Raw genomic sequence first — 27223 nt, forward strand, 5'->3', positions numbered from 1 at the left:
TTGCCATTTTGGAAATTGACGAGCCCGGAATAACTGCCCGCGTCTACATGCAGCAGTGAAATGGGAGTTCGAAGTAAAGCCCTCAATTTGAATTAGCTGTTAAACCTCATTCCAGGAGGAATAACAGCTAATTCAAGTTAGGGCTTTACTTTGAAATCCCGTTTCACTGCCGCATGTAGACGTGGGCAGTTATTCTGGGCTAGTCAATTTCCAAAATGGCGACTGCCTGGGAACATGCTAATGAAGCACGGGATATTTAAATCCTGTGCTTCATTTGCAATTTCGGTCGCCCTCATTAGCCTCCCTAGTTTGAACGAGGGGGCTAGTGTAGACATACCCTTACATAGTTGCTCATTCCAGCAGTAGCTGCATTTCAATAGTAGGAGAAATTACTTCTGTGTGTATACAGTGGGTAAAATGCATTAGAATTCTTTTTAATAGACGGTGTGATAGATTATAAATATAAGTAGTTACATTGCACACTTATTTTCAGCAGGGACCTCGAAATTTAAGAAATAGGGCTATGTGATTCTGATTTACTTGTTCACATAGGCTGGTGCATCAGCACGTTCCACTGGCATCAGTTAGAGCCTCACTTCATAAGTGTTCTTGAAATTAATCTTCTATTTTGTTGAGCTGTGGAAATTAAGTTGTTGATGCTGAAGGTGTTCCACTTGTCAGTCTGATGATTCAACAACAGAGAGGTGCTGGTAGAGGGTTCTGTGGTTGTCATGCTCTCTACGGCTCCCCATGCTGTTGACTAAGTAGATCACCTTCATGCTCATTCACCTAGAAAAATGGACAGAGAGTTTCTAGGATTTCCCTGAATATCCAGACCTTAGAGTATGTCCAGAAAATCCTATGGAAAAGGTTCTCAAGCTCCAAAACAAAAGGGTAGATGTTGGATATTTTCAGATGACTCGGTCATTTGTTTCCACACCATTTTTGTGACTCTTTGTGCTATATGCAATAACCTCTAACTTGGATGTGTAAGGCTTTTTTAGGTAACTAGTTTTACTGTAGTCAAAGGAAAGAATGACAAAAAAAAAAAAAAAAAAAAAAAAGTAGGACAGATACAAGCATCAGGAATGCCCTCAGAGACTATGGTGATGAGGCCTATATAGAAAACCTGAATAGGATAGATTCCAAACCTGTAGGAAACTTAAGAATTGTTGTGTGTTTGTTTGTATTGGGGACATTTTCTTAGGGAGAGGGAGATAAAATGGGCAATGTGCACTCTGGATTCTGGTTGTATCACATGTTATAAAGAGCTGTGAATTGATATTGTTTTGTAACAATTTATGATGCTAGTTTGAGAAAGGAAGGGGCAAGTATCTGAGGCCAAAAGAAGGAAGGAAAATGGGTGAATTGTTAGTATTCCCCCCTGTGCTTTATATTATCAGACCTGTTTCATGCTGAAGTAACAGATTTGCTGTAGGGACTATGATGTGCTCCAAGTCAAACACTACTATGGTACACACAATAGAGAGAATGCACACCTAATGCTTTTCAGTTTGTATATCAATCATTTGCTCTAACTGATTAATAAGCACAAGCTGAAAAGGTTTACCCAATGCCTGCATGATTATTTTTTGTTTTGTAAACATTTTAATTCTGTGTTTCTCTAGAGTCAATTTAAAATAGTCAGAAAAGAGATATTGCTATTTTATTAGGTTTTCACAGTTTATTTACTATTCATGTTTAGATAGATACGAGATTTGTCTGGGGGAAAGGTTTGGTAAATCTAATTTTGTAGTTGGTTGATTGTACATTTGCTTTTGAGGATAAAATGAGGAACCTTAACTGGATATTATCAGTATTCTAATCTTTTAAAACTTCGTAATCAACCTTTGCAAAAAATAGCTTAATTCTATATTGCAAACTAAGTTGCACTGAAAATACAACAAAATATAGTGGATATCCTTTTTTAAATGATAAATTAAAAGTTTGTAAAAAATGTATTGAAGTGCATGTTGGCTGCTCTGACTGCCCTGGGTCTTCACCTGAGGTTAAGGTTAGAATTCAGAAAATGGTTACAGAGAATGCAAAATGGTAATCAGAATTATGTGATTTAAAAATATAACCTCTTGCAAACCACTAGGGCTAGAAAATATGCTGCATACCTTTGAAACCAGTGAGAACCTTAATGTTTATAGAACATGCAATAACTGTTTCACAAGAATTTACGGGAAAGACTTTTTGGACCAGGAAAAATGTAGGCACTTATTAGACAGGCCAGGACTTTTTCTTTATCGCAGGCATCCTACATGAGGGCCTGTAGCCAGTCAGGTTCCATAAGTGAGAAAGTATCAGAACCTTGGGCAAAAGAAAGATGCACCCTTTGTTTACCAGGACATGCTCTCCCTTTTTAAAGCAGTTCCATGACGGCTCCCTGAAGCTGTGGTTTCAAAAGGCCTGCACGATAAGTCACATTTCCAGTTTCCAGGGAAGCTCCCACCAGTCCCTGGAAATGGGAACCATTTATGATCATTTGCTCAAAATAGAAGCTGGTATGAACGCTCAGCTCTTGCTCTGCAAGGCAGGTGTCATTTCAAGTATTTGAAAAATAGCAGTGAGGTGACTCAGATGGATCTGGAGGCAGTGGAGAGCAAGGGAATGAGATCTTTGAGTTACTGGATGTATTGCCATCAGTATTCCCTTGGGGAGTACCTGGCTTAAGATGGTATATCCCTGTGAGGGTCAAGATAGCTGGGCAAGCCCACATTGTTTTTGAGACCTAGGAGGAACAGTAGTGGGTAGAGGACTTCAGAGTCTTGCCCACATGCTCAGGGTTTAGCTGATCGCCATATTTGGGGTCGGGAAGGAATTTTCCTCCAGGGTAGATTGGCAGAGGCCCTGGAGGTTTTTCGCCTTCCTCTGTAGCATGGGGTACAGATCACAGCTGGAGGATTCTCTGCATCTTGGGGTCTTCAAAGTATTTGAAGGCTTCAATATCAGATATAAGTGAGAGGACTATTCTAGGAGGGGTGGGTGAGATTTTGTGGCCTGCACTGTGCAGGGGGTCAGACTAGATGATCATAATGGTCCCTTCTGACCTTAAAGTCTATGAGTCTATGAGTGAAAGACTTTTTTTTTTGTACCTCTGGCAAATTAGTACCAGTATTACAGAATTCAAACCATGACTAATGCCCTGAGTATGCAAAACCAGCTTACTCTCAGCAAATGCAGGATGGTGCTTGAGTATGCTTGGGATAAACTGGAAGCAAGATGAAGACATAAGTAAATTTATGACTGGTTCTTCACTTTTTAATGATTAATTAAATATGTATATGCTATTTATTTCTGTTATATTTGCCTGTTGAGTTTTCTCTAATGTCAAAGTGCACCAGGGTGGCGGTGGCTGAAGCAGTGCGGAGGGACTTGCTGCACATGGAGTATCAAAGAGGGGTGAGAGCAGGGCCCAGGTTACACTGGTGGACTCCTGATGACTGGAGGACTCCCGCTTCCTCTTGCTCTGCCCTGCCCCTGATTTCTCTCCTTAACAAGAAACTGAGGGGCTGCCCCCAAGCCCTGATGGCCTCAGATAAGGCTGACGAACCTCCCTCTTCTCCCCTGTGGACCGGAAGGGTGGGGCTCCGCTTTCCCTTGGCGCTGTGGGGCGGGAAGGGGAGTCCCTGCCCACCCCCGGGAAGCTCTGTGCCAAGGGGAGCAGGGGCAGCGAGTGGCACTTGGCGTGCCCGCTCTGGAGCCAACGCTTCCCCTGGCACCCGGCCTGCCGCGTCTCCTCGCAGCCATGGGGCAGGCCCGCAGGGCGGAGGGTCTGTGTGCCCCGCAGGGCTCCCCCTTCCCGTCCGGCCCGGCGCAGCGGGGCTGAGCGGGCGATGCCAGGGCGCAGCGGCAGGGCGCAGCAGGAGGCGCCGCGCAGCCGAGGAGTCCCCGCCGGGCGCCGCCGCGAGCTGCTGGGGATGCTGCTGCTGCTCTGAGCAGACCCCCGCTTCAGCCGCCGGGTGACTTAGCAACAGCCGCAGCCGCCGCCGCAGCATCCGCGCCCGGCCCGAGCCCCGCTCCCCGCCAGGTAACTCCCGCGGCACTGGCGGCCCCCGCGCCCCGCCAGGTGTTTTGTCACCGGTGACCTTGAGCTGCTCGCCGGGGCGGGGGAGGGGAGCGGGGCCGGGGGCTGGTGCCGCCGACCACGCAGGGCGCGGGGGGGGGGGGCTGCTCCCTGCCCGGCAGCCAGGGGGTCCCGTCCGCTGAGCAAGGCTGGGCGGGGGCCGGAGAGTCCCTGCCCCGCGGCGCGCCCCCCGCCGCAGCGCCCCACACCCCCCGGAGCGGCCAGCGCGGGGCTGCAGGCAGCGGGGCCAAGCCCAGCGGTGCCTGCGGACGTGCCCGGCCGGGGCCCGTTCGCAGCAGCAGCCCTGCAGCGGCCACGCTCCCCCTAGGCTAAGTCGGAGGGAAGGCTGAGCCGCAGCGGGGAGGTGGGCGAGAGCGCGGCTATCTCAGGGTAATCCGGAGCCTGGCATGCCCCGAACTTCAGCTGGGCTCGCTGCTTCGCCAGAGCCGGAGTAAAACCGGTGTGTACTCGGGTCCCGCTCCGGAGACTGGCTCTGCACCGCACAAAGAGGCAGAAGTCAATCGGTAATGCGACTCGCTGTTTTCTCTCTTGCTTACCAGTTCAAGACGCAAAAGTAAATGCTGCCATGGAAATATACTCTCCCCTGCTGTCGTATTGTGCAGCGCAATGGTTCACACCAAAGTTAATCTTCCTATTCAATGAGACACAAAAGAGTTTGTTTTAAAATGTGGGTTTCAGTGCCTGAATTGTGTGAAACAAAACTTTCCTTCTTTGGAGCGTTCCAGAAAGGTTTATAATTTACAGCCTAATTCCTTAAATTGCACTTGTGTGAGAGATGAATAATAATTAAGAAAAGAGAATCTTCGGATCAATTAAACATCATTTCTCCATATGTGGGAGTCACATTTGTATCTAGAAGTAGACTAGTTATTGTAGAGGGGGGTTCTCCATTTGGGGCGACTCAAAATGGTTTACAAATGCTAACTAACGCATCCTCAGAGCACTTGACTGAGGTAGGATTCATATTCTGGTTATTGAAATTCGTAGCTGAACTGTGTGCGGCAAAGAGAGAGGCTGGCTTTTGCCTAAGGTCACACAATAAGTCCACAGCAGCAAATGGAATCCTGGCTCAGTCACCTGCTGTAACCCCTAACTCCAGGCAGTCTCCACAACTCCAGAATGCTGCTGACGTTATTAGTAATTATATTAGTTATAGGAAGGAGCACATGACTGTTTTTAGTGGGGGTAGTGAGGATAGGGGAATATATTGCAATTAGTTTATTGCTCTGCATAGTTTCTAATGTATATGACAAATCTTTAGGAAAAGTTGTTTTTTTTTAATATGGAGGACTCTTATCTTTCATTTTAACTGACATTTCTAAAGGGATTTCTCTGTACTTTCTTGTTTGTATTTTCTTTACATGCATATAAAATATTATAGCTGCATTTTTTTAAAAATATGACATGTTGAGGCACAGTCAGTCTCTTTTTTATAAGGAATTTAGTTATAAATAACTTAATGTACAGTATTCATTCTGTAATACAATTTAGCAATATGGGGAGTATAGATGTTTTATGAGCAAAGATATTGTCTAATAAGGCTATACAAACTATTAGATTTCTAAAGTATTAAAACATAATTTTATAAACAGTATCAGAGTTGAGGCAGCTATCACTTACTTTCAAGAAAAAAATTCTGAAGAAATTCATAACTGTCTGCAGCAGAGCCTTTTAAAGAATGGTAATATCTGAGGGCTGAATCTAGCGGCTCATTAGCCATATAAGCAGTCCTTCCTAACTCAGTAGGGCTGCTTGCATTTTACATGGTAGTGTTCACAAGCTCAAGTTCTTGGCATCAGATCCTGCAGTACTACACGGTGAGTAACTTTAGGAGAATTATTTTGATGAATGTAGTTGCTTATGTGTATAACTGTTCACAGGTTTCATATTTATGATTGATGGCTTGTAGTGCTTGTGTTGTGTGTCTCACTCTGTGAATGAAATGGTGCAATATTGTTCACTAGGGCTTGTGATTTGATATCCAGTTTCACTGTATGTTGCTGTGAAGAAAATAACTTTTTAAGAAAACGTGGCAAGAAATATTATGAAAGAATTATTTTGTCTTTAGCACTTAGTGTACTGAATGTTAATTCATTTTTAAAGGAGCTTTAAGTCCTCTATGCTTTAAGTCCTCTATGCTTTACTCAAATCCTCACTTTCTCAATGCTGTAAATCCAGTACAGTAATTTCCCTTTATCTAATCTCCTCTACCCTGAATTTTGGTTCTATCCTTCAACATGAATCACATAGTTATCCAAAATTCTGAATTTCTGCTTTATACAAATATTTTTATGTCCCTGAAACTTTTTATACTAATAGAACTTTGATACTTGTATATTATTTGTGATTCTGTCACCTCAATATTAATGAGGTTCAGTTTATCAGAATGTAATGAAAAAACATATGGAGATGGTGGCTGGTGTGTCTATTCATTGTTCATTTTTTTGAAAGTTTCAATCAACACAGGAGTAACTTCACTGGTGTGAATAACTTCGTTTAAGCCAAAAGAACTGCTTACCTTAATACTGTTACATGATTAGGTGCTTGCTAATTTAGGGCCCTTTTTCTCTCACTGGTGATTTGTCCATAAATTGCAAATGACCCTTTAAGCCAGAATAGGGAAATCAGAAATTAAAATTACTAAAATCTAAGCACTCTAGATCATATTCTCTGATTTGCATCAAAAATTCAGGCTAGGTAAGGATTTGATGAAAAACCATGGAGTTTCCTTTTTCTTCAACCTTATCTAAATTGACTATTGGGAAAATATCCATTCGTTAATTAGACTGCAAAACTAGTGAGTCACTAGAAGCTTATTCATTAGGAAAGAAAGAAGAAAACAAGTTTTAATAAAGTTACATAAAAGTGATTTAAAAAAACCAGGATCTCAGAGTTTTTTAGTTAAGTCTAGATGTTTAGTAGAAGTTTGCTATTGGAATGAGTTTCTAAGATGTAATATTTTAAATGGACTTAGGCAACAACAGACCCATATGTAGGCTTGGTTGCAATAAGTATTTGTAATTCATAAAAATCAAAGAACAAAAATGAATAATATTGTTAAAAGGCAAAATAAATTATACTTGCCAAAGCAATGCAAAATATAAATACCTTGCATGAATCAAAGTGGCTAATGCTCAAAAAAAGAGGAAGTAATTGAAAATGAAAAAGCTATTACAGGTCTGGTCTGAATTCTGGCAAAAATGTTTTAATGCAGAATAGATAATACATGGTAGACACAGGAAAAAGTAGAAAACCCCCAGAAGTCAATACAAAAATGCCATTCATTTTAATGGACTCTAGATCAGGCCCCTAATATCTAGTAATGTCTTCCAAACATGGGGAGCCAAATCTGCAAAGTTTTAGATAACTTCTTATGAGGCTCTCGTGTCCACCTATTTAATACTTACTATGAAAAGCAGATTCTGATGGTTTTTTTTTTTTTTGGACTTGTTAGCCTGACTCAGGTAAGAAGTCTAGTTCAGCTCAGTCAAGTCAAGCTGGATTTGATGTTTAATTCTACAGGATTTCTAAGGACTAACTTCTTCCTTCTTACACTTTTAATGTATGCTACTTGGACCTTGAGCTATGTAAATAATTGCAGTAAAATGAATTTAGACGAGCATAGTGAATTTAAAAAAAATCTTTCTTCAAAGTTATCATATATTGCACACAGAATGCTGGTTTTATAATCAAAATGAAACCACTGCTTAATTTCTAGTTTTAATATAGATGTATTGAAAATGTTTTCTGTTGTTTTCATATTTTGAAGCAGGGACTTGAAATATGTTTGGGATGGTGTCCTTGGATAAAAAAAAAATCCACCTAATTTTGGACAAATTAAATGGTTTTTAGAATCACGATGTGCACATGCTTATAGGGCTACCGCAGGCTTATTTACTACTAAAATCTTCTAACATTTCATCTATACTGAGCGTGTTGTAACTTCATAGAATTTTCCTGGGATGCATAGAGCTGTCTTGGATTGGGGCAATTCAGTAGCCAATCCCCATATTTTTGTCAAGGGACTTTGTACTGGATTGGGCATAAGCACCAACTACCACTCTTGCCTGGGGGGGTGCTTGACCCTTCACTCTGCCCCAGAGCCTGCCTCACTCCAGGCCTTTCCCCCCAAGCACCCACCTCAGCCTTACCTCCTCCCACCCCTACTCTGCCACAGCCCTGCCCCCACTCCACCTTTTCTCCCAGACCCACACCCTTTCCCTTCCTACCCCCTCCTCTGAAAGGGTATGTCTACACTGCACCAGGAGCTCGAAATAAGCCACGCAATTTGCATAGCTTATTTTGAGTTAATTTTGAAATGGCACCACATTTTGAAATAAGCTGTCTATACAACACTTATTTTGAAATAAATTGCTATTCTGAAATGTCCTTTACTCCGAGGTTTACAGGGACATTGGAGTAGTGAGCCCGTAATAGTTTAAAATAATAAGTGTGCTCAAAGGATGTGAAAAAAGCTATTTCGAGATACATGGGGTATCCCAAAATAGCGCCGCAGTGTAGCCATCACCAAAGTGTCCTGTTCCCACTCTCCCTCTTTCCCTACCACATGCTGCAAAATAGCTGTTAGTGACAGGCAGGAGGTGCATGGAAGAGCAGGGGAAGGCTGGCTGCAAATGGCTGCTGAGCGGTCACTGATTTTTCTCTGTGGGTGCTTGTGCCCCAGATCACTCCTGGGGTATGTCTAAACTACATGGCTCCGTCGACGGAGCCATGTAGATTTGTTGTTTTGGCAAAGTCAAATGAAGCCGCGATTTAAATGATAGTGGCTTCATTTAAATTTACATGGCCGCCGCGCTGAGCCGACAAACAGCTGATCAGCTGTTTGTCCGCTCAGCGCGCTAGTCTGGACACTCCCCTGCCGACATCAAAGCCCTTTGTCAGCAGCCCCGGTAAACCTCATCCCACGAGGAATAATGGGGCTGCCGACAAAGGCCTTTGATGTCGGCAGGGGAGTGTCCAGACTAGCGCGCTGATCAGCTGTTTGTCGGCTCAGCGCGGCGGCCATGTAAATTTAAATGAAGCCGCGATCATTTAAATCGCAGCTTCATTTGACTTTGCCTATGTGTCTAATCTACATGCCTCTGCCGATAGAGGCATGTAGTCTAGACACAGCCCTGGAGTCCTTACCTATGTGACTGGGAGCCAAGGAGGACTACAAAGCCTACTTCAGACACCAGGAAGATCTAACAGGAATTAGTAACCATTTTATTCACTCAAGCCAGACAGAAGCTGCCATCTTCAGAATGCCAAATGCTAGTGAAAGCAGTTGCATTATGGGATCATTGTAATACAACCTAGAGACTGATCCTGCTATCGCTACTCATGAACAGGAAATCCCCTTCACCGGAAAGGACCTGCAAGTTAACTGGAATTACCATAGAACACTAGAATTGGAAGGAGCCTTGAGAGGTCATCAAGTCCAATCCCGAGCATTCATGGCAGGACCAAGCACCATCTAGACCAGGGGTGGGCAAGAGGCTGGATCCAGCCTACTAACCAAAGCCACCTCACCGGAACCCTTAGGCAGAGAACAGCGTATGCTTTAAAAAGCCGGCTATTCTCCATTCCCGAAGGCTGTGGAGGGAGACTTCTCATGCTGTCTCCCCTCCCCCATCAAAATCTCTTAGCTCCTATTGGCCAATCTCTCAGTTTCCAGCCAATAGGAGCTGAGAATCTTTGCTTGGAGGGAGGACACTGTGGGAAGCCCTCTCCCTTGCTCCTGGCGCCTCCCCCTCCCTCTCATGCCTGGAGAAGAACCACATGGAGCAGCCTGCAGCAGACAGTCTGTTTCAGGTTTTAGCTGGCAAGTGCCTGTCAGCCAGAGTCTGCCTCTGGCACCCCAGCCCCTCCCTTCCCTATCCCTTTGTCCCCTCCTACACCCATACCCCCTCCCAGATCTGGTAGCCCAATTCTCCACCCAGATCACAATCCCCTTCTACCCTAGGTCACATCCCAAAGCCCTGCACCCCAGTCCTCTGCCCTAGGTCACAATTGCCTCCTTCACCCAAACTCCCTCCTAGACCCCAGTCTCCCTCCTGCATCCCAATCCCTTACCCCAGCTCCCTTCTGAACCCAGCCTCCATCCCAGATCCTGTCAGGGATTATCTAGATCAGGGATCATCTAGATTCCTTCATTAATATCCTGGGAGAGTGTGGCCCTCGACCACTTTCCAAAATCTTGGAGTGGCCACACACCAAAAATTAGTGCCCACCCCTGATCTAGACAATCCCTGACAGGTGTTTGTCCAAATTGCTCTTAGAAATCTCCAATGATGGAGATTCCATGACCTCCCTAGGCATTTTATTCCAGGGTTTAACCACCCTGACAGCTAGGAAGTTTTTTCTTAATGTCCAGCCTAAATCTCCTTTGCTGCAATTTTAAGCCTATTGCCTCTTAACCTCTAAGGATAGGACAAGGAGAATATTTTTCTCCCTTATTCTTGTAGTAATCTCTTAAGTACTTGAAAGAATATAAAAAAGAATATATTATTGTAATTCAGTGTTAAAGATGGGGCATAATTCAGACCTGAAAAACTGAGCATCCGCTTTTCCAGCAAACTGGTGCAAAGTAGGATTTGGATTAACCTTCACGGCCTAAATTTTTATCTTTGCTGTATCAATCCCTGATTCAGGAACCCATCCTTGTTCATGACCACACTTAAGCATGTTTTTCTAAAACCCATTAATTTTGGTGCATTTTGGAGTGACCATGACCTAATTTCTTTATTAAGGTGCCTAAAATTACTGATATTAAACAAATTTAGTAAAATTATATTTAAGTAATAGAAATGTAGCCGTGTTAGTCTGGTGTAGCTACATAGTCCTGTTTTTTTATTATATTTAAGGACATGCAAGAATTCCTGGTGCAAAATCCCACTATAAAGTCATGTCATATGAAACCACTCTACAAATGCTTCAAGAACATAGGTTGTGCAAAAGAGACACTTTTCAAATGCTCATATAGTTTCACCATGTGATAGTTATGCGTATAAAGTTGGTGGATGGTACCAGTGTGGATTGCAAGTGCTTTGGAGGATAGGGTCATAATTCAAAATAATTTGGAGAAATGGTCTGAGGTAAATAGGGTGAAGTACAATAAGGACAAATGCAAAGTACTCCACTTAAGAAGGAACAGTCAGTTTCACACATACAAAATGGGGAGTGATTGTTTAGGAAGGAGAAGGGGATCTAGGGGCCATAGTGGACCACAAGCTAAATATGAGTCAACAGTGATTCTAAGATTCATTAACAGGAGTGTTGTGAGCAAAACACGAGAAGTAATTTTTCCACTCTACCTTATGCTGGTTAGGCCCAAACTAGAGAATTGTGTCCAGTTCTGGGCTCCACATTTCAGGAAAGAATTGGAGAAGTTCCAGAGAAGAGCAACAAAAATGACAATCTAGAAAACATGACTTGTGAGGGAAGACTGAAGGAATTGGGGTTGTTTAGTTTAGAAAAGAGAAGGCTAAGTTGGAACAGGATAGCGTAATACCAACAGGCAGAACTGAACTGGGAACTTCTGGAACTTTGTGCATGAGCCTCTACTGCTTGAGCTAAAAGGCATCTGGCTCTCATCTAAGGCTCATCTAAAGCAGTATTTCTCAAAGTGGTCTGCGAAACCATTCCGAGAAACCTGCTAAGTGGCCATGCTGCTGGCTTCCTGCAGCTCCCTTTTCCTGCAAATGGTGAACCAGAGTCAATGGGAGGCACAAGGCTCTGTGGCTGCGGCGCTGGTAAGTAAATACACCACTGTGGCCAGTTGTCAGGGTTCTCAAAGTGGTTTTGTGGACTACTTTGAGAAACACTGCTGTAGAGCAAACTCAATCTCTCCCTCTATAAGGCTATGTCTAGACTACGGAGATTTACGCGTTTTTTTTCTAAATGCATCCAGACTACTTTCACTTTTGAAAGATTCTCTTTTGAAAGTGAGATCAGAAGAAGATATGCAAATTCCTCTTTCAAAAAAACCCTGTAGTTTAGACATGCCCTGTGTGGAGTAAGTGCTGCTTGATGGGACAGTGAACCACACCCAGCTGTTGTATCGGTTACAAGAATAGCTTTCAAGTAAGTAAAAAGCTGGAGGAGGGAGAAAAATTATTCGCCTTATCATCTGATGATAGGAAAAGAAACACTGGACTTAAATTGCAGCAAGGGAGGTTTAGGTTAGAAATTAGGAAAAACTTCCTGTCAGGGTGGTCAAGCCCTGGAATAAATTGCCTAGGGAGATTGTGGAAGCTCCATAATAGGATATATTTAAGAGCAGGTTTGATAAACATTTATTACGGATGATATAGGTCGTGCTTGGTCCTGCCGTGAGTGCAGGGGATTGGACTTGATGATCTCTCAAGGTCCTTTCCAATTCTAGCATTCTATGATTCTATAATGGTGATTCTACTCCAACCATATATTGGTGTACAGATATATTTAATAAGGTTTCTTGAATGAGAGCTCCTTTCAATCAATGGTGATCGTTCCAAAATTAGGAAGTTTCCCATCATAGTGGATATGACTGCATTCATACATGGGGTACAAAGTATGTTCACACAGGAGAACACTAGGGCATAACTGTATGTTCCATACCTATGAAACGGACACACTTGCGTGTAATTTGTTTGCAAAGTTCATTTCAATGCATTATAAAACAAAAGGCTGTTTTCTCACATACATGCATAAGTTATTCATGTTTTTTTTTAAATAATTAGTGAAATGTATAAAGTGTTTTAAAATATTTTCAGTACTCCTTGAGTGGGGATTGAAATATACTGTTCACTAGGAAGTTAATATTTGGATATTTATATTTCTACAATTGGAAATCAACGAGAAGTGGGAAAGTGATTTTTTGGCGGTATGCCAATGGTGAGAGCCTTGGGCTATTTTAAAGTAGGATTGCCATTGATGAGGGCTAAAGATAATCAATTGTATATCAAGGTTTCTGTTGCTACTGTCATGTTATATGGAGAGTGGATTTTGATCACTTCAGGGAACTGGTCTGTGACTTTTCACATATTGGCACATCAGTAATACAAGTTAAATACTGATAATTTTCCAAGCAGGGAAATATGTAGGAAAAAATCAAATTACACATTTACTAATGTCACTGTTAATGTGTATATATTTGTAACTATCCTGTGCATTCTCTTGAAATTCTATGCTTTACTGCAAAAGAAGTGCTAACAAATTGTTGGTATTGCTACCACTGTTCTACAACATCGTGTTAATGGGTATTTGCTAAATGAGGCGGTTTCCCAACATTTTAAAAGAATGAAAGGCTAACAAATACATATAACACATTATACATAACTGCTAAGTTAAAATAGAAAACATTCTATAAATATCTGAAAAAATGATCTGGTCCTCTTATTGTAGGTGGTCCTTATTTATTAGAAAAAGTAATTATAGTTGTGACCAAAAGATGGCAATCAGAATTGAGGCTTCATACATACAGGCTGCGTCTACACTGGCATCCGTGCCAGTGTAGATGCTCTCTTGCGCAAGAAAGCTCCAATGGCCATTTTAGCCATTGGGCTTTCTTGCGCAAGAAATTGATGTTACCTGTCTACACTGGCCTCTTGCGCAAAAACACTTGAGCAAGAGGACTTATCCCTGAGCCGGAGCGTCAGGGTATTTGCTCAAGAAGCACTGATTTTGTACATTACAATGTCAGTGTTCTTGCGCAAATACTCGCGGCCAGTGTAGACAGGCAGCAAGATTTTGCGCAAAATCTTGCCAATGTAGACACAGCCACATAGATAAAGCAAAAACTGATGATGATTCCATATTTTCTCTTTTTAAAATGGTGGCACTATTCTCACTGCACAGTTAAATACTTGAGTTAAAAACCTGGGATGTAAACTTTTTCCATATGATTCTGTCAGTTTTAAAAAGTGTCAGACACAAAAGATTTTAAGGGTAATGGAAACAAGAATATGGCATTAAGGCTGTCAAGACTTGTTGATACATTAATTCCTAGACAAGATACCATATGCTGTTCCTTTTGCTTTGCCATAAGATATTCATCTCATATATTTTCCTTGGCAAATCATTGCTACCATTTATTTCCTTCTACCTTAAAGAGATGAGGTACAGGTGCATTTTTGTAAATTTCTTCATTATTTTGACTTCATAGTCTGAGATTTTGTTCTTCACAGAAAAGTGGATGAAAAAATGATACTTGTAACACATTGGCTGTGTCTACATTGGCACCCCTTTCCGGAAAAGGAATGCTAATGTAGACTTCGGAATTGCAAATTCCGCGGGGGATTTAAATATCCCCCGCGGCATTTGCATTTACATGGCTGCCGCTTTTTTCCGGCTTGGGGATAAGCCGGAGAAAAGCGCCAGTCTAGACGTGATTCTCCGGAAAATAAGCCCTTTTCCAGAGGATTTCTTATTCCTACTTTCAAGGAATAAGGGATCTTCTGGAAAAGGGCTTATTTTCCGGAGAATCACGTTTAGACTGGCGCTTTTCTCCGGCTTATCCCCAAGCCGGAAAAAAGCGGCAGCCATGTAAATGCAAATGCCGCGGGGGATATTTAAATCCCCCACGGAATTTATAATTCCGAAGTCTACATTAGCATCCCTTTTCCGGAAAGGGGTGCCAATGTAGACATAGCCCAACTGTTTAGCCTATGGTCAAAGCTGAGAGATTTAATCTTTGAATTGTGTTGCATTTCTTTGTCATAAATGAACATGCATCAATAGTTTTTATATCCATTAAGAAGTCAGAGTTTCTCTCTTCCATTTCCTGCACATCCTGAAAAAAGTGTTGGTGTGACTTTCTAGATTACTATAATATGAGGGAAAATATTTGATCTTTGTTCTGCCATTGTAGCCAGAGTTTGTGTCTCTTATTTATACTGCAAACTTGTTAGTCAAATCAGTAACACACTAGACAGTAGATGGAGCATCACATGCCTCGGTTCTATTACTTGCTCTTTCAGTGATTCTTTTGACTTTTGGTAAGTCACTTAACCTTACTGTGCTCCTTATTACTTGTAAACCAGTTATAATATGTACTGAACACACGCTCATTTATCCATATTTCCAAATGTTTCGGTTTGGAAGAATTGGATTTTTATTGGTAAAAGTCAGTGCAAGTGCATTTGCGCAAACCTATGAAAAGATACATTACCATAGATAATGATAACAATTTACAAATAGGCATCATTTCCTTACTCAAAATTTATTAGAGTCAAAATTCAGTGATTTAGACAATTGTCACAGACTTGGTGAATAGAAAAAACAGGTTTAAGGATATTTACTTTGTATATTTTTATATAAAGCTTTATAAACATTAAAACATAACTTTTTGAATCTGAATGTCTGTCATTAAATAGACTGACCCTTCCATAATTTCCTGTAACTGAGACAATCTAAATAAATCAAAATAGTTAAAACCCATAATTTCATGCAAATGTGAAAATATAAACCAATAAAATATATATTTAAAATGCTTAAAGCTAAAAATCAATATTATCTGCCTAAATTATATTAAAAAATGAAATTCTGCCACGCCTAAAAATGTGCTAGCCTAGCTAAACATCTGAATATAGATCAACACTTACACTTTCTGCTTCCTCCAAAACAGTTGAAGGTTTTTATCACAGATGGCTGCTTTTTACATCAGTGACTGACCACAGTAATTGCTCTTGTGCCACCAAATCATAGTTGTTCATTGCTCTGTTCAGCTCCTTCTCCTACTATCCATTTTTTTCATATAATTACACATCTTAGGCTCATATTCCACATAAGTAACATTGAATACTTAAATGTTTTCAATACACTTTTTAAAAATTACTTATGCATTTTAAGTAACATCTTCCTCCACATTAAAAACTTGTCTGGTTTTCCCAGTCAACCAGGTTAAGAACATAAACATCCATTTATCCTCTGGTGTTGTATGGATCCCACACAGTCTCTCAAAAGCAGTGTGATGGGGAGGTCCACTTGCACTAGTGCACAAGAGGTTAAGTAGCCCTGGGGAATGGGCTGGAGCAGAGCCAATGAAGGGGAGGCTTGAGGTAACCAATCAGAACCTCGCTGGTCTATATGAAAAGGTGGCTGGCCTGAGGGAGCTCAGTCTGTCTCTTAGTTTTGGAGGGAGAGGGACCAAAAGGTACCTTGGACAGAGAAAGGGGAAAATCAGGAGGAGCTAGGGGAGCACTACTCTGACCAACTCCTAGACTGAGAGCTTGATAAAAAGATCTGAAGGGTTGTTAGGACTGCAGAGGAGCAGCTAAGGAAGGAATATGCAACAGGTCCACTCCCCAATGGCCAGTTCAGCCTGCAGTCTGCCCCTGAGGGAATCATAAAGGATTAGGGTTGGAAAAGATCTGAGGAGGCTAATCCAATCCCCTGCTCAATGCAGACCCAACCCTAACTGAATCGGAGCCAGGGCTTTGTCTAGTCTGACCTTAAAAACCGCTAGGGGTGGAGATTCCACCACCTCCCTAGGTAACCCATTCCAGTGCTTCACCACCCTCCTAGGGAAATAGTTTTTCTTAACATCCAATTTAGACCCCCCCCCCCCCGCCCACTGCAACTTGCGATCATTGCGTCTTGTTCTGTCATCTTCCACCACTAAGAACAGCCTGCTTCCAACCTCTTTGGATCCCCCCTTTAGGTAGCTGAAGGCTGCTATGAAATCATTTCTCAGTTTTTCTCTTCTGAAAACTAAATAAATCCAGTTCCCTCAGTCTCACCTCATAAGTCATGTGCCCCAGCCCCCTAATAATTTTCATTACTCTTTGCTGGACTTTCTTCAATTTCTGTAGTGTCATTAGCCTTATTGGCAACAAGGACACTATGATTAATATCCAGCTTCTTGTCTACTGTAATCCCCAAGTCCTTTTCTACAGAACTGCTGCTTAGGCTGTCAGTGCCCATCCTGTAGCAGTGCTCGAGATTCTTCTGTCCCAAGTGTAAGATTCTGCATTTGTCCTTGTTGACCCCCATAAGAGCATAAGAACGGCCATACTGGGTCAGACCAAAGGTCCATCTAGTCCCATATCCTGTCTGCCAACGGTGGCCAATGCCAGAGGGCCTCATTACAACTAATATTGAAACCTTTAAAACTCTCAATATTGCACTTTTAACAGCATTGGGTTTTGATCTTTAAGCCAAATTGACCCTTGGCATGGTAATCCTGTCATGACTGCACGAATCCTGTCCTGACTGTCATGCTGTCTGGAGTTCAAGGATGCCATTTCGAGCACATCGCCGGGGGGCGGCAGCAGCTTTACATTCCGGGATGTGCATAGCTTTCCATCTTGACCTCCCTTCACCAGCCAGGTGTGAGAGGAATGCACGTAAAGCAAGCACTATCACCTCATTTTCATAGCATCCAGGGAATGGGATGAAAAGTTAGCGGCATCCCGGAGCGCACGGCTGCTGCCCCCCTACATGCTCTAAATGGTGCCCTTGCTGGAGTGGCTTATGCAGAGGTGAAGGTAAGCAGGTACGCAGCTCCAGCAAGAGCTGGCTGAACTGCAGCAAAAGCCAGCAGGGAGCTATTTAAAGAGCTTGCAGGGACCCAGGTTGCAATGGGACAGTATATGTAAGAAATTTTAAGTTACTTTCACTGCTGGGCTCATGACCTTGTATGTTTATTTGAAGGCAGACTGTCAGAAAGCAGGGCAAACATCCCAACATGTTTGTGTGTTCTATAATTACATTTCACTAAGCTAGTAACTCGTGTAAACTGCTGGATCATTATACTGGTCTTACCATGGAGTCATAGACAGTCACCTCAGACTCACCAGTCTGTTTTACCACTCAGAGAAACTGGACTTTGTAATAAAAGATCACTTACAGCAAAAATCACACCACATTTAGTTTGCTTCCAGTCCCAAGAGACCAGTCACTTAGCAGATCAATTGGTACCTTAGATATTACACCAAAGACAATGCTGGTAGTAAATTCTGTAATAAACTAAGTAAAGTATTAATAGCTAAGGAAACAAGACTTATTGGCTTTGTCTAGACTACATGGCTCCATCGACGGAGCCATGTAAAATAGTTTATTCAGCATAGTCAAAGAAACGGGGATTTAAATGATCCCCGCTTCATTAAAATAAAAATGGCCACTGCGCTGTGCCGACGATCAGCTGATCCAGCACAGCACGGCAGTCTAGACATGGATCTGTCAGCTGGGGAAGCCTTTGCCGACCGATCCTGTAAACCTCGTTTCACTTTGTCGGCACAATGTGGCGGCCATGTTTATTTTAATGAAGTGGGGATTATTTAAATCCCTGCTTCATTGACTGTGCTGGGTAAACTAGTTTACATGGCTCCATACGGAGCCATGTAGTCTAGATATACCCATTGAGAAATTAAAGCAGGTAAAATCTATGTACAGGTGAGTCACAGTTTGTAATTCAAAATGGTAGCAGTGGTAATCTGCCAGTTTCTCAAAAGTCTCTCAGGGCTATCTAGAATAACTCTGGGGAATATCTATTTTATTAACTTATTTACGTGTTTGAATCAAAACAGTCCAGAGATCTTTCTCTGAATCCCTCTTTATACATTCTTCTTGTAGAAAACAAGCTGACAGGATTAGAACATATGTGGGTTTTGCCCTTGATGACAGAGAATGAGGAATGCATTTAGAATCTTCAACCTCTAATCATCTCTCACAGTGACCACTTGCTTTGAAATTAGCACTTTTCTGTTAAAGTTGTTAATTTGCATTCAATATGAAAAATTCATCAGAGAAGTTCTTGTATTTTCTTTTGATCAGTTTTTGTAGAGGTGGTTCTTCTGTCTTTCTTCTGGCGTGGATGGATAAGAGGCAGAGGATGTAGCTTAATTAGGCCACATCTTTATTCACATAAAATAGGTCCGCTGTCTAGACATACCTGTAGATATTTCGGGATACTGGAGGCATCCCAAAATAGCTTTTCCGTGTCTTTTACATATGCCCATTATTTTGAAATAGATTTTGAAATAACAGGCATGCTATTCCAGCATCTCTGTAGCCCTTGTTCCATAAGAGTTAAGGGATGTCTCAAAATAATGCATTATTTCGATATTTCAAAATAAGCTATTTCAAAATGCATTCAATGCACCCTAAAGGTATGTCTACACTGCCACCCTAGTTCGAACTAGGGTGGTTAATTTAGGCATTCGAACTTGCAAATGAAGCCCGGGATTTAAATATCCCAGGCTTCATTTGCATGTTCCTGGGTGGGTGCCATTTTTAAATGCCCGTAGTTTGAACTACCTGTTCACGGCTACACGCGGCATGGACTAGGTAGTTTGAATTAAAGCTCCTAATTTGAACTACTGTTAAACTTCCTTGCAGGTTTAACCACCATACTCCAACTCCATCTGCTCCCAGCCTCCAGTGGGAAGGCGAAAAAAACAACAACAAAAAAAACCCACCACCACCAAAACCACAATCCATCCCAGGCTGGCCAATCTGGCGGTCAGGGGAAAATTCTTATCTCCCCAGGGAAAAAGGCAACTAGAATAATGGGTCAAAAGGGTCAACATGGATCAGTGGGTCAAAAGGGAACCCAACCCAATTGCCATGCTTATTGGTGATTGGGTGCTGCCACCTGATCTGAGTAAGGGTCTCTCCAGAGATGCATGGGGTAGCTCATGGGGGAACTGCATTGGCTTCCTTGACCACAGGATGCTGTTCCAAGAAGAAGAACCACTAAGCAGGGATTGGGTTCACCTTTCAAGGAAGGGAAAGAGAGTATTTGGACACAGACTGGTTAAGCTAGTGAGGAAGGCTTTAAACTAGGTTTGATGAGGTCAGGTGACCAAAACTCACAGGTAAGTGAAAAAACAGAAGTGGGAGGAAACATGAGCTATAATAGCATAGATAAAGGAGGGACAAGGGAGAATTGGGAGAGGGGCAAAATCAAATCAGTATCTTAGATGCCTATATACAAATGCAAGAAGCATGGGGAATAAGCAGGAAGAACTTGAAGTGCTAATTAATAAACACAACTATGACATAGTTGGTATCACAGAGACTTGGTGGGATAACACACACGATTGGAATATTGGCATAGAAGCGTACAGCTTGCTCAGGAAGGATAGGCAAGGAAAAAAGGGAGGAGGTGTTGCCTTGTATATTAAAAATGAATACACTTGGACTGAGGTGGAGATGGACATAGAAGACAGACTTGTTGAGAGTCTCTTGGGTTAGGTCAAAAGGCATACAAAAATAAAGGTGATGTCATACTAGAGGTCTACTACATACCACCTGCCCAGGCAGAATAGATGGATGAGGCTTATTTAAAACAACTAACAAAATCATCCATGGTATGTCTAGGCTACATGGCTCCATCGATGGAGCCATGTAAACTAGTTTACCCGGCATACGCAAAGAAGCGTTAAAATAAACATGAATAAACCAGGTTTACAGGATCGGTCAGCAAAGGCTTCCCCAGATGACAGATCTGCGTCTAGACTGCCTTGCTGTGCCGGATCAGCTGATCGTCGGCACAGCGTGGCGGCCATTTTTATTTTAATGAAGCGGGGATTATTTAAATCCCCGCTTCTTTGCCTATGCAGGGTAAACTAGTTTACATGGCTCCGTCAACGGAGCCATGTAGTCTAGACATACCCACAAAGTGCAGGATTTGGTGGTGATGGGGGACTTCAACTATCCAGACATATGTTGGGAAACTAACACAGCAGAGCACAGATTATCTAACAAGTTCTTGAACTGCATTGGAGACATTTTTTTTTATTTCAGAAGGCTGAGAAAGCTACTGGGGGGAACTGTTCTTGATTTGATTTTACCAAAATAGGGAGGAACTGGTTGAAAATTTGAAAGTGGAAGGCAGCGTGGGAGAACGTGACCATGAAATGACAGTTCATGATTCTAAGGAATGGTAGAAGGGAGAACAGAAAATTGAGACAATGGATTTCAGGAAGGCAGATTTCAGTAAATTCAGAGAGCTGGTAGGTAAGGTCCCATGGGAAGCAAGAGCGGGGGGGGGGGGGCAACTAATGAGAGTTGGCAGTTTTTTAAATGGACATTTTTAAGGGCCCAAAAGAAAACTATTCCACTGCATAGGAAGGATAACAAGTATGGCAGAAGATTAGCTTGGATTGATCAACCAGGAGATCTTCCATGATCTAAAAATAAAAAAGGAGTTGTATAAAAAGTGGAAACTAGGTCAAATTACAAAGGATGAAAATAAGCAAACAACATAGGTATGCACGGACAAGATTAGAAAGGCAAAGGCACAAAAAGAGCTAAATCTAGTCAGAGCGATAAAGGGTAACAAGAAGATGTTCCACATGTATATTAGGAGCAAGAGGAAGATCACGGACAGGGTAGGCCCATTGCTCAGTGAGGAGGGAGAAATAATAACAGGAAACATGGAAATGGCAGAGGTGCTTAATGACTTCTTTGTTTCCGTTTTTGTCAAGTGAATGCTAGTGAAAAAGGAATAGGTTTAGAAAAAAAAAGAACAAGTTAAAAATTACTTAGGAAAGTTAGATGTCTACAAGTCACCAGGGCCTGATGAAATACATCCTAGAATACTCAAGGAGCTGATAGAGGAGGTATCTGAGTCTTTAGCTATCATCTTTGAAAAATCTTGGAAGTTGGAAGAGATTCCAGATAACTGGAAAAGGGCAAATATAGTGCCCATCTATAAAAAGGGAAATAAGAACAAATCATGAAACTACAGATCAGTCAGTTTAACTTCTGTGTCAGGGAAGATAATGGAGCAAGTTATTAAGGAAAACATCTGGAAGAAAATAAAGTGATAGGTAACAGCCAGCATGGATTTTTAAAGGACAGATCAGGTCAAACCAATCTGATAGCTTTCTTAGACAGGATAAAAAGTCTCGAGGATAAGGAAGAAGTGGTGGATGTGATATACTTCTGTAAGTGGGGGAATGGTCCCGCCTCTTGTGGGGAACTTTCCTGGCTTCTATACTATCCCGGTGAATGGACCAGTGAAAGGATCTGAGTCCCCGCTCCCACTTACTTTACCCAATGGCCTCCCTGACCCTGAGGGCTCCCCTTCCACTCTCCTGAGTAGCAGAGTCCTCGAAATCCCCACAAGGCTGGGCCCAGGTTTTCTGAGGCTTAATCCCTGACTTTATAGTCGGTTGGGGCAGAGGCTAGTTCATGCTTTCTTGGCCCAGTGATCATTTCATACAGTTCAAAGCAAATACAATTTATTAAACAACTGATTAAAAAGAAAAGAATAAGGAAAAACGAGAAAGGTTAAATGAGAACACACAGTCCTGCTCTGTAGCACGGGGACATCACAAACAGCAGTCTGCAGAGTGTAAGGACAGTTCACAGTCTGTTCCTTATAGGTCCCAGGGCTCTTTCTCAGGCCCTGGCAGTGCTGCAGGGGGGCTGTAGGTTGGACACGCTTGCTTTGGCAGGGTGTGTCTAAACTATATGGCTCTGTCGATGGAGCCATGTAGATTAGGCTGATCAGCAGAGGGAAGTGAAGCCGCGATTATTTAAATTTAAATTATTTAAAGGGGCTAACATTTAAATTTAAATGGGTGCCGCGCTGAACCGAGGAACAGCTGATCAGCTGTTTGTCGGCTCAGTGCGATAGTCTAGACGCTCCCGCGCTGACCTGAAAGCCCTTTATCGACCTCCCCGTTATGCCTCGTAGGATGAGGTTTACCGGGGAGGTCGATAAAGGGCTTTCATGTTGACAGGGGAGCATCCAAACTGCCCTGATCTGCTGACAAACAGCTGATCGGCAGAGCGGGGCAGCCATGTAAATTTAAATGAAGCCGTGATTATTTAAATCGCGGCTTCATTTCCCTTTGCCGAACAAACAAATCTACATGGCTCCATCGATGGAGCCATGTAGTCTAGACGTACCCGCAGTGACCACACGGCCTCAGGCTTTAGATGGCAGGACCCTCTCCCAGTTGGAGTTACAATCCCTCTCCAAGTCTGGCCTGCAGGGTCTCTTGGCTGGTGGCATGTCCCTGCCCAGAGCCTCTTTCCCCCCCTTTGCTGGTCCCAGTTGCTCACCACACCCAGCTGCAGACTATGTTGCTTCTCTGACCCCTTTGGCCCTCTGGTCACTGCAGGTGTGCTGCTCAGCACAGGGCCTGCGCTCCTTGGGCTGTGTGTGTGGCTCTGTCACAGAAGGTCTGCCCCTCAATACAGCTTACGCTCCTGGGGCTGTGTGTATCTGGCTCTGACACTGCAGGCCTGTCTCTCCACACAGCTTGCTTTTCCTGCTGCTCTTCTCAGCTCTCTCTCCTCTTCTCACAGAGACCCAGAAAACCCCAGCTCACATGGAGGATGGGACCTGCCCTTTTAATTCTCTCATTGCTCTGTCCAACCTGTCAATCAGGCTGAGCTGGAGTGTTGGTCTCTGCCCATTGTCCCTGGGGTCTGTCAATCTCAGGGCCCTGATTTCTCATGGACCTTTTCCCCTTTTGGTACTGGGAGACTGGGAGGTGGCCATCAAAAAACTCCCACTGAGTTTTAGTAAGGGGCTAACAGTCCCCTTACACTTAGGCTTTAGTAAGGCATTTGACATGGTCTCACATGACCTTCTTATCAATAAATTAGGGAAATGCAACCTAAGTGGAGCAACTATAAGCTGGATGCATAACTGGCTGGATAACCATTCTCAGAGAGTAGTTATTAATGTTTCACAATCATACTGGAAGGGCATAACAAGTGGGGTTCCACAGGCGTCTGTTTTGGGTCCAGTTCTGTTCAGTATCTTCAGCAATTATTTAGATGATGGCATAGAGAGTACACTTATAAAATTTGCAGATGATACCAAGTTGGGAGGGGTTGCAAGTGCTTGGGAGGATAAGGTCAAAATTCAAAATGATCTGGACAAACTAGAGAAATGGTCTGAAGTAAACAGAATTAAGTTTAATAACGACAAGTGCAAAGTACTCCACTTAGGAAGGAACAGTCAGTTTCACACATACAGAATGGGAAGTAATTATCTAGGAATGAGTACTGCTGAAAGGGATTTAGGGATCTTAGTGAACTACAAGTTAAACATAAATCAGTATGACACTTGCAAAAAAAAGCAAACATGATTCTGGGATGCATTAACTGAAGTGTTGTGAGCAAGACACGAGAAGTCATTCTTCTGCTCTACTCTGCACTGATTAGGCCTCAGTTGGAGTATTGTGTCCAGTTCTGGGCACCGCATTTCAAGAAAGATATAGAGAAATTGGAGAAGGTCCAGAGAAGAGCAACAAAAATGATTAAAGGTCTATAGAACATGAGTTATGAGGGAAGACTGAAAGAACTGGGCTTATTTAGTTTAGTAAAGAGAAGACCGAGAGGGGACATGATAGTGATTTTCAAGTATCTAAAAGGGCGTTATAAGGAGGAGGGAGAAAAAATATTCTCCTTGGCCTCTGAGGATAGAACAAGAAGCAATGGGCTTAAACTGCAGCAAGGGAGGTTTAGGTTGGACATTAGGAAAAAGTTCCTAACTGTCAGGATGGTTAAACACTGGAATAAATTACATAGGGGGTTTGGTCGTGACGGCAGGGAACTAGGCTTGATGACCTCTTGAGGTCCTTTCCAGTTCTAGTGTTCTATGATTCTATGAACCCATCCCCACTTTTCCTATCAGCAAAAATGGCAGTGCAGTGGCCTTCTCATGTTCTGCCCCCAGCTTCCTGTTCATCCCCCAAAACTTTTCCCTTTCTCCTCTCTGTTACAAGGGAGTCCTTCAAGGGGAAACAAACCGTTTCTTTCAGCTAGCCAGACAGATCCTCACTTCTCTTGAATGAAAAGTGTAGTGGGCACTGCCTTCCTATGTTTGGTTAAAATGATTCTTAAACCTTGCTCAATACATAATTAATTCCTGAATTAATGTACTTGTTTTTATATTGAAATGGCTTTTTTCATAGTAACTAGTTACAACATCAAAGAACCTTGCTATATTAGTATGTACATCTTAATAGCCATATAAAAATGATATCAGTTATTACGTGAAGATTAGCATTTAGATGCAAACTATTTGCAGTTATACAACTCAAAAGAAGCTTATACCATTGTTACAGTTCTCTCCCCCCTGCTTTATGAAAATTGGCTTATAAATATAAATATGCACAACTTGCAGATGCTATCCTATCTAAAATGACTGCTGGAAACAAGGGAAAACTGATGACCTTGATTGCCTCACTCCCAACCCTTAAATAGCTTTTGCATAAGGTGGCGTCCCTGTGCTCAGTTTAAATGTTTTTTCCCTTACGTTCAGTGGAATAGTCTAGCATCCAAGATGGGTGTCAGCATCAGGAGACATGGCCATATGTCTTGTTGGGACTAACCATACCTCTTCTCCCAGGCTTACAGGAAAAAGTCTATGTACAGATCGATGTCCTGAGAATTGGGCCATTAAGTTCCTTGAGTAGCACTAATGGACATCACTTTGTATAACTACATTAATAACACAGGTTTATACTTCATATATAATTTCAAATACAGGAATGATACATGCGAACACGTGGGATAATCATATTCATTAGCTTACAAACTTTCCAATGAGATCTCACAAGAAATATTTCTAAAGCATTTTCCAGTACTTTCATATTCATATTTATAAGCCTATTCTCATTAATTCCATGGAATTCCCCATGATACTGATTTCTCTTTGCAAAGAGGGATATACTTGGTTTATAGCTCCGATAACACTTCCTAAGCACTGCTCCTCTTTGTGATATCCTGAATAAGGAACATATATTATTTATATATATTCAGGTCATAAACATAAATACCTTGCACAGTTTGTTTTCTTGTGATAAAGATCATGTCCTATATCAGATTGGTTATTTTAAGAAGGAGGAGGTGCCCTGTTCTTTGAGAAGACACCCTTGTTGGTTGGTTTGCCTTTTTGACTAGGTCCTAGATTTACAACCTACTATTTCTAGTAGGATTCTTAAATTGCAAGTCTTTATCAAATACTTTATGCACCGTAGGGATGCTAGCGAATGGTCGACTACTTGATAAGCATAAGCTTATTGGATAGTTGAGTGGCGTATCAATTTCTCTCTTTCCAACCCTTGCTGCCTCTGTGGGTTGCCTGAGCAGCCTCTGTCCATGGCAAACATTGGCTCCTGCCTGCCCCCCCACCGTCTCTGTAGGAGGCAGCAAGGGGAGGCAGGTGGGTCCACACAGCATGCACACGTGGAGAGCGGGCCCCTCTCCCTCCATACTGCTGCCTTTCTATCAGAGGCAGCACAATGGGGGGCATCGCCTCCTCTCCTTGCTGCCTCTGATATAGAGGCAGCAAGGGGGGAATGTGCGTAGTCGAGAGTATTAACCAATAAGCCTAGGCTTATCAATTAATCATGTAGTCATCTACATGCTGACTTCCCTAGTGCATGGCCTCTTAAAACAGGCACTCCTGAGTCACTTACCATCCATGCTTTAGATTGGAGCAGCTCTGGTGCATGTTTCCCTTTCCCCGTTCACTGTTTTACAGAGATGGGGAACAGGGCCAGGGGGACAGCCTGACTTTTGCACTCCCCTCTCCCATCCATCCTCCCTCCTCCCACCATGCACTCTGCCCAGCTAGCAGGAGAATCCTGGCTGCAGGATGGAGCAAGGTGGGAAGGGGCAGCTGAATACAAACTGCCAGCTGTAAATATGCACCCTCTGCTAATCAGCTGGGTGGGCAGGAGAGAAATGCTTGGCAGGCCAGATCTGGTGCCCGGGCCTAATTTAGACCACTTCTGGCCTAAGAAATTGAGCAAAATGACTCAAAATAGTGGAAATCATATTAACTTTAGGAATTAAATGGCCATTTAATTTTGCAATTTTAAAGGAAATGAATACAGACTAGACAAATACATTAGATAAGTGCTTCAGCTAAAGAGGAACAGTGGTGATACAGGCTGAATATAATAATATATTAAAATGTAATGTAGTTACAGGCATTAGCATGTGATCATGTACAGGCAGTCCCCGAGTAACGCGGATCCGACTTATGTCGGATCCGCAGTCACGAACGGGGCTTTTCTCGCCCCGGAGGACTGGAGCGGCGGGACGCCCAGATGCACTGCAGTCCCGCCGCCCCCGTCCTCCGGGGCGAGAAAAGCTGCTCCACGTCTCCCTGGTCTGCTGGGGGGGGAGCCCCCCCCCCCCAGCAGACCAGGGAGACGCGGAGCAAAG

The 27223-nt window shown here is 42.7% G+C and overlaps 1 protein-coding gene across 1 annotated transcript in view; it reads left to right on the forward strand.

Moving 5' to 3' along the window:
* The first annotated feature begins 3651 nt into the window (after positions 1-3651).
* The window catches only part of LOC102448489 (plasma membrane calcium-transporting ATPase 2), an 857866-nt gene continuing 834294 nt past the window's right edge, over positions 3652-27223 (forward strand). The window contains exon 1 of the mRNA XM_075939331.2: positions 3652-4036. The gene's annotated coding sequence lies outside the window, so the exon portion shown is untranslated. The remainder of the gene's footprint in view (positions 4037-27223) is intronic.

Source organism: Pelodiscus sinensis, chromosome 11, assembly GCF_052426305.1.
Source record: "Pelodiscus sinensis isolate ZL-2025 chromosome 11, ASM5242630v1, whole genome shotgun sequence".
Lineage (NCBI taxonomy): Eukaryota > Metazoa > Chordata > Testudines > Trionychidae > Pelodiscus > Pelodiscus sinensis.